Below are 11,496 nucleotides of genomic sequence, written 5' to 3'. Positions count from 1 at the left end.
AAATCTTAAGGTTCCACCTCATGTCCAAGCCACCAAATCCGGCTAAAAAGTGAATAATCGATAACTAAAACTTGAATTGTACTACTTCTTACTGGCTATTACTTGAACTTAGAAGCTTCTTCTGTGTTCTACTATGGTGCTTTTAGTGTCTCCGCATACCGCAGCACGCGACATAGCTTTGCAGACGATAAATGTAACCGTCCCAGAGAGAAAAGCTGCCAATGTGACGATCTGGCTTTAAGTCGATACGATAGCAAATGACGAAAACCCACGGATTTCTCAGGTTTTTACTACATATGAACACTTTTCACATTCTCCCGTGCACCGCGGCTGCTAGTCCTCCTTTCATGCAAAATCTTAAGATTCCACGTCATGTCCAAGGCACCAAAGCCTTCTAAAAAGTGAATAATCGATAACTAAAACTTGAATTGTACTACTTCTTACTGGCTATTACTTCAACTTAGAAGCTTCTTCTGTGTTCTACTATGGTGCTTTTTGTGTCTCCACATACCGCAGCACGCGACATAGCGTTGCAGACGATTAATTCAAGCGTCTCAGAGAGAAAAACGGCCAATATGACGATCTGGCTTAAGTCGATTCGATAACAAATGACGAAAACGGACGGATTTCTCAGGTTTTTACTACATATGAACACTTTTCACATTCTCCCGTGCAACGCGGCTGCTAGTCTTCCTTTCATGCAAAATCTTAAGGTCCTAGGTCACGTCCAAGCAACCAAAGCCGGATAAAAAGTGAATAATCGACAACTAAAACTTGAATTGTACTACTTCTTACTGGCTATTACTTCAACTTAGAATCTCCTTCTGTGTTCTACTATGGTGCTTTTAGTGTCTCCGCATACCGCAGCACACGACATAGCTTTGCAGACGATAAATGTAAGCGTCTCAGAGAGATAACCGGCCAATGTGACGATCTGGCTTTAAGTCGATTCGATAACAAATGATGAAAACGGACGGATTTCTCTGGTTTTTACTACATATGAACACTTTTCTCATTCTCCCGTGCAACGCGGCTGCTAGTCCTCCTTTCATGCAAAATCTTAAGGTTCCACCTCATGTCCAAGCCACCAAACCCGGCTAAAAAGTGAATAATCGACAACTAAATCTTGAATTGTACTACTTCTTACTGGTTATTACTTCAACTTAGAAGCTTCTTCTGTGTTCTACTATGGTGGTTTTAGTGTCTCCGCATACCGCAGCACGCGACATAGCTTTGCAGACGATAAATGTAACCGTCTCAGAGAGAAAAGCGGCCAATGTGACGATCTGGCTTTAAGTCGATTCGATATCAAATGACGAAACCGGACGGATTTTTCAGGTTTTTACTACATATGAACACTTTTCACATTCTCCCGTGCAACGCGGCTGCTAGTCCTCCTTTCATGCAAAATCGTAATGTCCTAGGTCATGTCCAAGCTACCATAGCCGGCTAAAAAGTGAATAATCGATAACTAAAACTTGAATTGTACTACTTCTTACTGGATATTACTTCAACTTATAAGCTTCTTCTGTGTTCTACTATGGTGCTTTTAGTGTCTCCGCATACCGCAGCACGCGACATAGCTTTGCAGACGATAAATGTAACCGTTTCAGAGAGAAGAGCGGCCAATGTGACGATCTTGCTTCAAATCGATTCGAAAACAAATTACGAAAACGGACGGATTACTCAGGTTTTTACTACGTATGAACGCTTTTCACATTCTGCCGTGCAACGCGGCTGCTAGTCCTCCTTTCATGCAAAATCTTAAGGTTCCACCTCATGTCCAAGCCACCAAATCCGGCTAAAAAGTGAATAATCGATAACTAAAACTTGAATTGTACTACTTCTTACTGGCTATTACTTGAACTTAGAAGCTTCTTCTGTGTTCTACTATGGTGCTTTTAGTGTCTCCGCATACCGCAGCACGCGACATAGCTTTGCAGACGATAAATGTAACCGTCCCAGAGAGAAAAGCTGCCAATGTGACGATCTGGCTTTAAGTCGATACGATAGCAAATGACGAAAACCCACGGATTTCTCAGGTTTTTACTACATATGAACACTTTTCACATTCTCCCGTGCAACGCGGCTGCTAGTCCTCCTTTCATGCAAAATCTTAAGATTCCACGTCATGTCCAAGGCACCAAAGCCTTCTAAAAAGTGAATAATCGATAACTAAAACTTGAATTGTACTACTTCTTACTGGCTATTACTTCAACTTAGAAGCTTCTTCTGTGTTCTACTATGGTGCTTTTTGTGTCTCCACATACCGCAGCACGCGACATAGCGTTGCAGACGATTAATTCAAGCGTCTCAGAGAGAAAAACGGCCAATATGACGATCTGGCTTAAGTCGATTCGATAACAAATGACGAAAACGGACGGATTTCTCAGATTTTTACTACATATGAACACTTTTCACATTCTCCCGTGCAACGCGGCTGCTAGTCTTCCTTTCATGCAAAATCTTAAGGTCCTAGGTCACGTCCAAGCAACCAAAGCCGGATAAAAAGTGAATAATCGACAACTAAAACTTGAATTGTACTACTTCTTACTGGCTATTACTTCAACTTAGAATCTCCTTCTGTGTTCTACTATGGTGCTTTTAGTGTCTCCGCATACCGCAGCACGCGACATAGCTTTGCAGACGATAAGTGTAAACGTCTCAGAGAGAAAAGCGGCCAATGTGACGATCTGGCTTTAAGTCGATACGATAACAAATGACGAAAACCCACGGATTTCTCAGGTTTTTACTACATATGAACACTTTTCACATTCTCCCGTGCAACGCGGCTGCTAGTCCTCCTTTCATGCAAAATCTTAAGATTCCATGTCATGTCCAAGGCACCAAAGCCTTCTAAAAAGTGAATAATCGATAACTAAAACATGAATTGTACTACTTCTTACTGGCTATTACTTCAACTTAGAAGCTTCTTCTGTGTTCTACTATGGTGCTTTTTGTGTCTCCACATACCGCAGCACGCGACATAGCGTTGCAGACGATTAATTCAAGTGTCTCAGAGAGAAAAACGGCCAATATGACGAGCTGGCTTTAAGTCGATTCGATAACAAATGACGAAAACGGACGGATATCTCAGGTTTTTACTACATATGAACACTTTTCACATTCTCCCGTGCAACGCGGCTGCTAGTCTTCCTTTCATGCAAAATTTTAAGGTCCTAGGTCATGTCCAAGCCACCAAAGCCGGCTAAAAAGTGAATAATCGACAACTAAAACTTGAATTGTACTACTTCTTACTGGCTATTACTTCAACTTAGAATCTCCTTCTGTGTTCTACTATGGTGCTTTTAGTGTCTCCGCATACCGCAGCACGCGACATAGCTTTGCAGACGATAAATGTAACCGTCTCAGAGAGAAAGCGGCCAATGTGACGATCTGGCTTTAAGACGATTCGATAACAAATGACGAAAACCGACGGATTTCTCAGGTTTTTACTACATATGAACTCTTTTCACATTCTGCCGTGCAACGCGGCTGCTAGTCATCCTTTCATGCAAAATCTTAAGATTCCACCTCATGTCCAAGCCACCAAATCCGGCTAAAAAGTGAATAATCGATAACTAAAACTTGAATTGTACTACTTCTTACTGGCTATTGCTCCAACTTAGAAGCTTCTTCTGTGTTCTACTATAGCGCTTTTAGTGTCTCCGCATACCGCAGCACGCGACATAGCTTTGCAGAAAATAAATGTAACCGTCTCAGAGAGAAAAGCGGCCAATGTGACGATCTGGCTTTAAGTCGATACGATAACAAATGACGAAAACCCACGGATTTCTCAGGTTTTTACTACATATGAACACTTTTCACATTCTCCCGTGCAACGCGGCTGCTAGTCCTCCTTTCATGCAAAATCTTAAGATTCCATGTCATGTCCAAGGCACCAAAGCCTTCTAAAAAGTGAATAATCGATAACTAAAACATGAATTGTACTACTTCTTACTGGCTATTACTTCAACTTAGAAGCTTCTTCTGTGTTCTACTATGGTGCTTTTTGTGTCTCCACATACCGCAGCACGCGACATAGCGTTGCAGACGATTAATTCAAGTGTCTCAGAGAGAAAAACGGCCAATATGACGAGCTGGCTTTAAGTCGATTCGATAACAAATGACGAAAACGGACGGATCTCTCAGGTTTTTACTACATATGAACACTTTTCACATTCTCCCGTGCAACGCGGCTGCTAGTCTTCCTTTCATGCAAAATTTTAAGGTCCTAGGTCATGTCCAAGCCACCAAAGCCGGCTAAAAAGTGAATAATCGACAACTAAAACTTGAATTGTACTACTTCTTACTGGCTATTACTTCAACTTAGAATCTCCTTCTGTGTTCTACTATGGTGCTTTTAGTGTCTCCGCATACCGCAGCACGCGACATAGCTTTGCAGACGATAAATGTAACCGTCTCAGAGAGAAAGCGGCCAATGTGACGATCTGGCTTTAAGACGATTCGATAACAAATGACGAAAACCGACGGATTTCTCAGGTTTTTACTACATATGAACTCTTTTCACATTCTGCCGTGCAACGCGGCTGCTAGTCATCCTTTCATGCAAAATCTTAAGATTCCACCTCATGTCCAAGCCACCAAATCCGGCTAAAAAGTGAATAATCGATAACTAAAACTTGAATTGTACTACTTCTTACTTGCTATTGCTCCAACTTAGAAGCTTCTTCTGTGTTCTACTATAGCGCTTTTAGTGTCTCCGCATACCGCAGCACGCGACATAGCTTTGCAGAAAATAAATGTAACCGTCTCAGAGAGAAAAGCGGCCAATGTGACGATCTGGCTTTAAGTCGATACGATAACAAATGACGAAAACCCACGGATTTCTCAGGTTTTTACTACATATGAACACTTTTCACATTCTCCCGTGCAACGCGGCACTAATCCTCCTTTCATGCAAAATCTTAAGGTTCCAAGTCATGTCCAAGGCACCAAAGCCTTCTAAAAAGTGAATAATCGATGACTAAAACTTGAATTGTACTACTTCTTACTGGCTATTACTTCAACTTAGAAGCTTCTTCTGTGTTCTACTATGGTGCTCTTTGTGTCTCCACATACCGCAGCACGCGACATAGCGTTGCAGACGATTAATTCAAGCGTCTCAGAGAGAAAAACGGCCAATATGACGATCTGGCTTTAAGTCGATTCGATAACAAATGACTAAAACGGACGAATATCTCAGGTTTTTACTACATATGAACACTTTTCACATTCTCCCGTGCAACGTGGCTGCTAGTCTTCCTTTCATGCAAAATCTTAAGGTCCTAGTTCACGTCCAAGCCACCAAAGCCGGCTAAAAAGTGAATAATCGATAACTAAAACTTGAATTGTACTACTTCTTACTGGCTATTACTTCAACTTAGAGTCTCCTTCTGTGTTCTACTATGGTGCTTTTAGTGTCTCCGCATACCGCAGCACGCGACATAGCTTTGCAGACGATAAATGTAACCGTCTCAGAGAGAAAAGCGGCCAATATGACGATCTGGCTTTAAGTCGATTCGATAACAAATGACGAAACCCGACAGATTTCTCAGGTTTTTACTACATATGAACTCTTTTCACATTCTGCCGTGCAACGCGGCTGCTAGTCCTCCTTTCATGCAAAATCTTAAGGTTCCACCTCATGTCCAAGCCAGCAAATCCGGCTAAAAATTGAATAATCGATAACTAAAACTTGAATTGTACTACTTCTTACTGGCTATTACTTCAACTTAGAAGCTTCTTCTGTGTTCTACTACGGTGCTTTTAGTGTTTCCGCATACCGCAGCACGCGACATAGCTTTGCAGACGATAAATGTAACCGTTTCAGAGAGAAGAGCGGCCAATGTGACGATCTGGCTTTTAATCGCTTCGATAACAAATGACGAAAACGGACGGATTTCTCAGTTTTTTACTACATATGAACACTTTTCACATTCTCCCGTGCAACGCGGCGGCTAGTCCTCCCTTCATGTAAAATATTATGGTCCTAGGTCATGTCATAGCCACCAAAGCCGGCTAAAAGTGAACAATCGACAACTAAAACTTGAATTGTACTACTTCTTACTGGCTATTACTTCAACTTAGAAGCTTCTTCTGTGTTCTACTATGATGCTTTTAGTGTCTCCGCATACCGCAGCAGGCGACATAGTTTTGCAGACGATAAATGTAACCGTCTCAGAGAGAAAAGCGACCAATGTGACGATCTGGCTTTAAGTCGATTCGATAACAATTGACGAAAACCGACGGATTTCTCAGGTTTTTACTACATATGAATACTTTTCACATTCTCCCGTGCAACGCGGCTGCTAGTTCTCCTTTCATGCAAAATCTTAAGGTCCTAGGTCATGTCCAAGCCACCAAAGACGGCTAAAAAGTGAATAATCGACAACTAAAACTTGAATTGTACTACATCCTACTGGATATTACTTCAACTTAGAAGCTTCTTCTGTGTTCTACTATGGTGCTTTTAGTGTCTCCGCATACCGCAGCACGCGACATAGCTTTGCAGACGATAAATGTAACCGTCTCAGAGAGAAAAGCGGCCAATGTGACGATCTGGCTTCAAGTCGATACGATAACAAATGACGAAAACGGACGGATTTCTCAGGTTTTTACTACATATGAACACTTTTCACTTTCTCCCGTGCAAAGCGGTTGCTAGTCCTCAATTCATGCAAAATCTTAAGGTTCCACGTCATGTTCAAGGCACCAAAGCCGGCTAAAAAGTGAATAATCGATAACTAAAACTTGAATTGTACTACTTCTTACTGGCTATTACTTCAACTTAGAAGCTTCTTCTGTGTTCTACTATGGTGCTTTTTGTGTCTCCACATACCGCAGCACGCGACATAGCGTTGCAGACGATTAATTCAAGCGTCTCAGGGAGAAAAACGGCCAATATGACGGTCAGCCTTTAAGTCGATTCGATAACAAATGACGAAAACGGACGGATATCTCAGGTTTTTCTAAATATGAACACTTTTCACATTCTCCCGTGCAACGCGGCTGCTAGTCTTCCTTTCATGCAAAATCTTAAGGTCCTAGGTCACGTCCAAACAACCAAAGCCGGCTAAAAAGTGAATAATCGACAACTAAAACTTGAATACTACTACTTCTTACTGGCTATTACTTCAACTTAGAATCTCCTTCTGTGTTCTACTATGGTGCTTTTAGTGTCTCCGCATACCGCAGCACGCGACATAGCGTTGCAGACGATTAATTCAAGCGTCTCAGAGAGAAAAACGGCCAATATGACGATCTGGCTTAAGTCGATTCGATAACAAATGACGAAAACGGACGGATTTCTCAGGTTTTTACTACATATGACCACTTTTCACATTCTCCCGTGCAACGCGGCTGCTAGTCTTCCTTTCATGCAAAATCTTAAGGTCCTAGTTCACGTCCAAGCAACCAAAGCCGGCTAAAAAGTGAATAATCGACAACTAAAACTTGAATTGTACTACTTCTTACTGGCTATTACTTCAACTTAGAAGCTTCTTCTGTGTTCTACTATGGTGCTTTTAGTGTCTCCGCATACCGCAGAACGCGACATAGCTTTGCAGACGATAAATGTAACCGTCTCAGAGAGAAAAGCGGCCAATGTGACGATCTGGCTTTAAGTCGATACGATAACAAATGACGAAAACCCACGGATTTCTCAGGTTTTTACTACATATGAACACTTTTCACATTCTCCCGTGCAACGCGGCTGCTAGTCCTCCTTTCATGCAAAATCTTAAGATTCCATGTCATGTCCAAGGCACCAAAGCCTTCTAAAAAGTGAATAATCGATAACTAAAACATGAATTGTACTACTTTTTACTGGCTATTACTTCAACTTAGAAGCTTCTTCTGTGTTCTACTATGGTGCTTTTTGTGTCTCCACATACCGCAGCACGCGACATAGCGTTGCAGACGATTAATTCAAGTGTCTCAGAGAGAAAAACGGCCAATATGACGAGCTGGCTTTAAGTCGATTCGATAACAAATGACGAAAACGGACGGATATCTCAGGTTTTTACTACATATGAACACTTTTCACATTCTCCCGTGCAACGCGGCTGCTAGTCTTCCTTTCATGCAAAATCTTAAGGTCCTAGTCCATGTCCAAGCCACCAAAGCCGGCTAAAAAGTGAATAATCGACAACTAAAACTTGAATTGTACTACTTCTTACTGGCTATTACTTCAACTTAGAATCTCCTTCTGTGTTCTACTATGGTGCTTTTAGTGTCTCCGCATACCGCAGCACGCGACATAGCTTTGCAGACGATAAATGTAACCGTCTCAGAGAGAAAGCGGCAAATGTGACGATCTGGCTTTAAGTCGATTCGATAACAAATGACGAAAACCGACGGATTTCTCAGGTTTTTACTACATATGAACTCTTTTCACATTCTGCCGTGCAACGCGGCTGCTAGTCATCCTTTCATGCAAAATCTTAAGATTCCACCTCATGTCCAAGCCACCAAATCTGGATAAAAAGTGAATAATCGATAACTAAAACTTGAATTGTACTACTTCTTACTGGCTATTGCTTCAACTTAGAAGCTTCTTCTGTGTTCTACTATGGTGCTTTTAGTGTCTCCGCATACCGCAGCACGCGACATAGCTTTGCAGAAAATAAATGTAACAGTCTCAGAGAGAAAAGCGGCCAATGTGACGATCTGGCTTTAAGTCGATACGATAACAAATGACGAAAACCCACGGATTTCTCAGGTTTTTACTACATATGAACACTTTTCACATTCTCCCGTGCAACGCGGCACTAATCCTCCTTTCATGCAAAATCTTAAGGTTCCAAGTCATGTCCAAGGCACCAAAGCCTTCTAAAAAGTGAATAATCGATGACTAAAACTTGAATTGTACTACTTCTTACTGGTTATTACTTCAACTTAGAAGCTTCTTCTGTGTTCTACTATGGTGCTTTTTGTGTCTCCACATACCGCAGCACGCGACATAGCGTTGCAGACGATTAATTCAAGCGTCTCAGAGAGAAAAACGGCCAATATGACGATCTGGCTTTAAGTCGATTCGATAACAAATGACTAAAACGGACGAATATCTCAGGTTTTTACTACATATGAACACTTTTCACATTCTCCCGTGCAACGTGGCTGCTAGTCTTCCTTTCATGCAAAATCTTAAGGTCCTAGTTCACGTCCAAGCCACCAAAGCCGGCTAAAAAGTGAATAATCGATAACTAAAACTTGAATTGTACTACTTCTTACTGGCTATTACTTCAACTTAGAGTCTCCTTCTGTGTTCTACTATGGTGCTTTTAGTGTCTCCGCATACCGCAGCACGCGACATAGCTTTGCAGACGATAAATGTAACCGTCTCAGAGAGAAAAGCGGCCAATATGACGATCTGGCTTTAAGTCGATTCGATAACAAATGACGAAACCCGACAGATTTCTCAGGTTTTTACTACATATGAACTCTTTTCACATTCTGCCGTGCAACGCGGCTGCTAGTCCTCCTTTCATGCAAAATCTTAAGGTTCCACCTCATGTCCAAGCCAGCAAATCCGGCTAAAAATTGAATAATCGATAACTAAAACTTGAATTGTACTACTTCTTACTGGCTATTACTTCAACTTAGAAGCTTCTTCTGTGTTCTACTACGGTGCTTTTAGTGTTTCCGCATACCGCAGCACGCGACATAGCTTTGCAGACGATAAATGTAACCGTTTCAGAGAGAAGAGCGGCCAATGTGACGATCTGGCTTTTAATCGCTTCGATAACAAATGACGAAAACGGACGGATTTCTCAGTTTTTTACTACATATGAACACTTTTCACATTCTCCCGTGCAACGCGGCGGCTAGTCCTCCTTTCATGTAAAATATTATGGTCCTAGGTCATGTCATAGCCACCAAAGCCGGCTAAAAGTGAACTATCGACAACTAAAACTTGAATTGTACTACTTCTTACTGGCTATTACTTCAACTTAGAAGCTTCTTCTGTGTTCTACTATGATGCTTTTAGTGTCTCCGCATACCGCAGCAGGCGACATAGTTTTGCAGACGATAAATGTAACCGTCTCAGAGAGAAAAGCGACCAATGTGACGATCTGGCTTTAAGTCGATTCGATAACAATTGACGAAAACCGACGGATTTCTCAGGTTTTTACTACATATGAATACTTTTCACATTCTCCCGTGCAACGCGGCTGCTAGTTCTCCTTTCATGCAAAATCTTAAGGTCCTAGGTCATGTCCAAGCCACCAAAGACGGCTAAAAAGTGAATAATCGACAACTAAAACTTGAATTGTACTACATCCTACTGGATATTACTTCAACTTAGAAGCTTCTTCTGTGTTCTACTATGGTGCTTTTAGTGCCTCCGCATACCGCAGCACGCGACATAGCTTTGCAGACGATAAATGTAACCGTCTCAGAGAGAAAAGCGGCCAATGTGACGATCTGGCTTCAAGTCGATACGATAACATATGACGAAAACGGACGGATTTCTCAGGTTTTTACTACATATGAACACTTTTCACTTTCTCCCGTGCAAAGCGGTTGCTAGTCCTCAATTCATGCAAAATCTTAAGGTTCCACGTCATGTTCAAGGCACCAAAGCCGGCTAAAAAGTGAATAATCGATAACTAAAACTTGAATTGTACTACTTCTTACTGGCTATTACTTCAACTTAGAAGCTTCTTCTGTGTTCTACTATGGTGCTTTTTGTGTCTCCGCATACCGCAGCACGCGACATAGCGTTGCAGACGATTAATTCAAGCGTCTCAGAGACAAAAGCGGCCAATGTGACGATCGGACTTTAAATCGATTCGGTAACAAATGACCAAAACGGACGGATTTCTCAGGTTTATACTACATATGAACACTTTTCACATTCTCAGGTGCAACGTGGCTGCTAGTCTTCCTTTCATGCAAAATCTTAAGCTTCCACCTCATGTCCAAGCAACCAAAGCCGGCTAAAAAAAGAATAATCGACAACTAAAACTTGAATTGTACTACTTCTTACTGGCTATTACTTCAACTTAGAAGCTTCTTCTGTGTTCTACTATGGTGCTTTTTGTGTCTCCGCATACCGCAGCACGCGACATAGCTTTGCAGACGATAAATGTAACCGTCTCAGAGAGAAAAGCGGCCAATGTGTCGATCTGGCTTTAAGTCGATTCGATAACAAATGATGAAAACCGACGGATTTCTCAGGTTTTTACTACATATGATCACTTTTCACATTCTCTCGTGCAACGCGGCTGCTAGTCCTCCTTTCATGCAAAATCGTAAAGTCCTAGGTCATGTCCAAGCCACCAAAGCCGGCTAAAAAGTGAATAATCGATAACTACAACTTGAATTGTACTACTTCTTACTGGCTATTATTTCAACCTAGAAAGCTTCTTCTGTGTTCCACTATGGTGCTTTTAGTGTCTCCGCATACCGCAGCACGCGACAGCTTTGCAGACGATAAATGTAACAGTCTCAGAGAGAAAAGCGGCCAATGTGGCGATCTGGTTTTAAGTC

This window comes from Schistocerca gregaria, unplaced genomic scaffold (assembly GCF_023897955.1).
Source record: "Schistocerca gregaria isolate iqSchGreg1 unplaced genomic scaffold, iqSchGreg1.2 ptg000043l, whole genome shotgun sequence".
In the NCBI taxonomy this organism is placed as follows: Eukaryota; Metazoa; Arthropoda; class Insecta; order Orthoptera; family Acrididae; genus Schistocerca; species Schistocerca gregaria.
The sequence above is the reverse complement of the archived record's forward strand: the minus strand, read 5'-3'. Positions refer to the sequence as shown.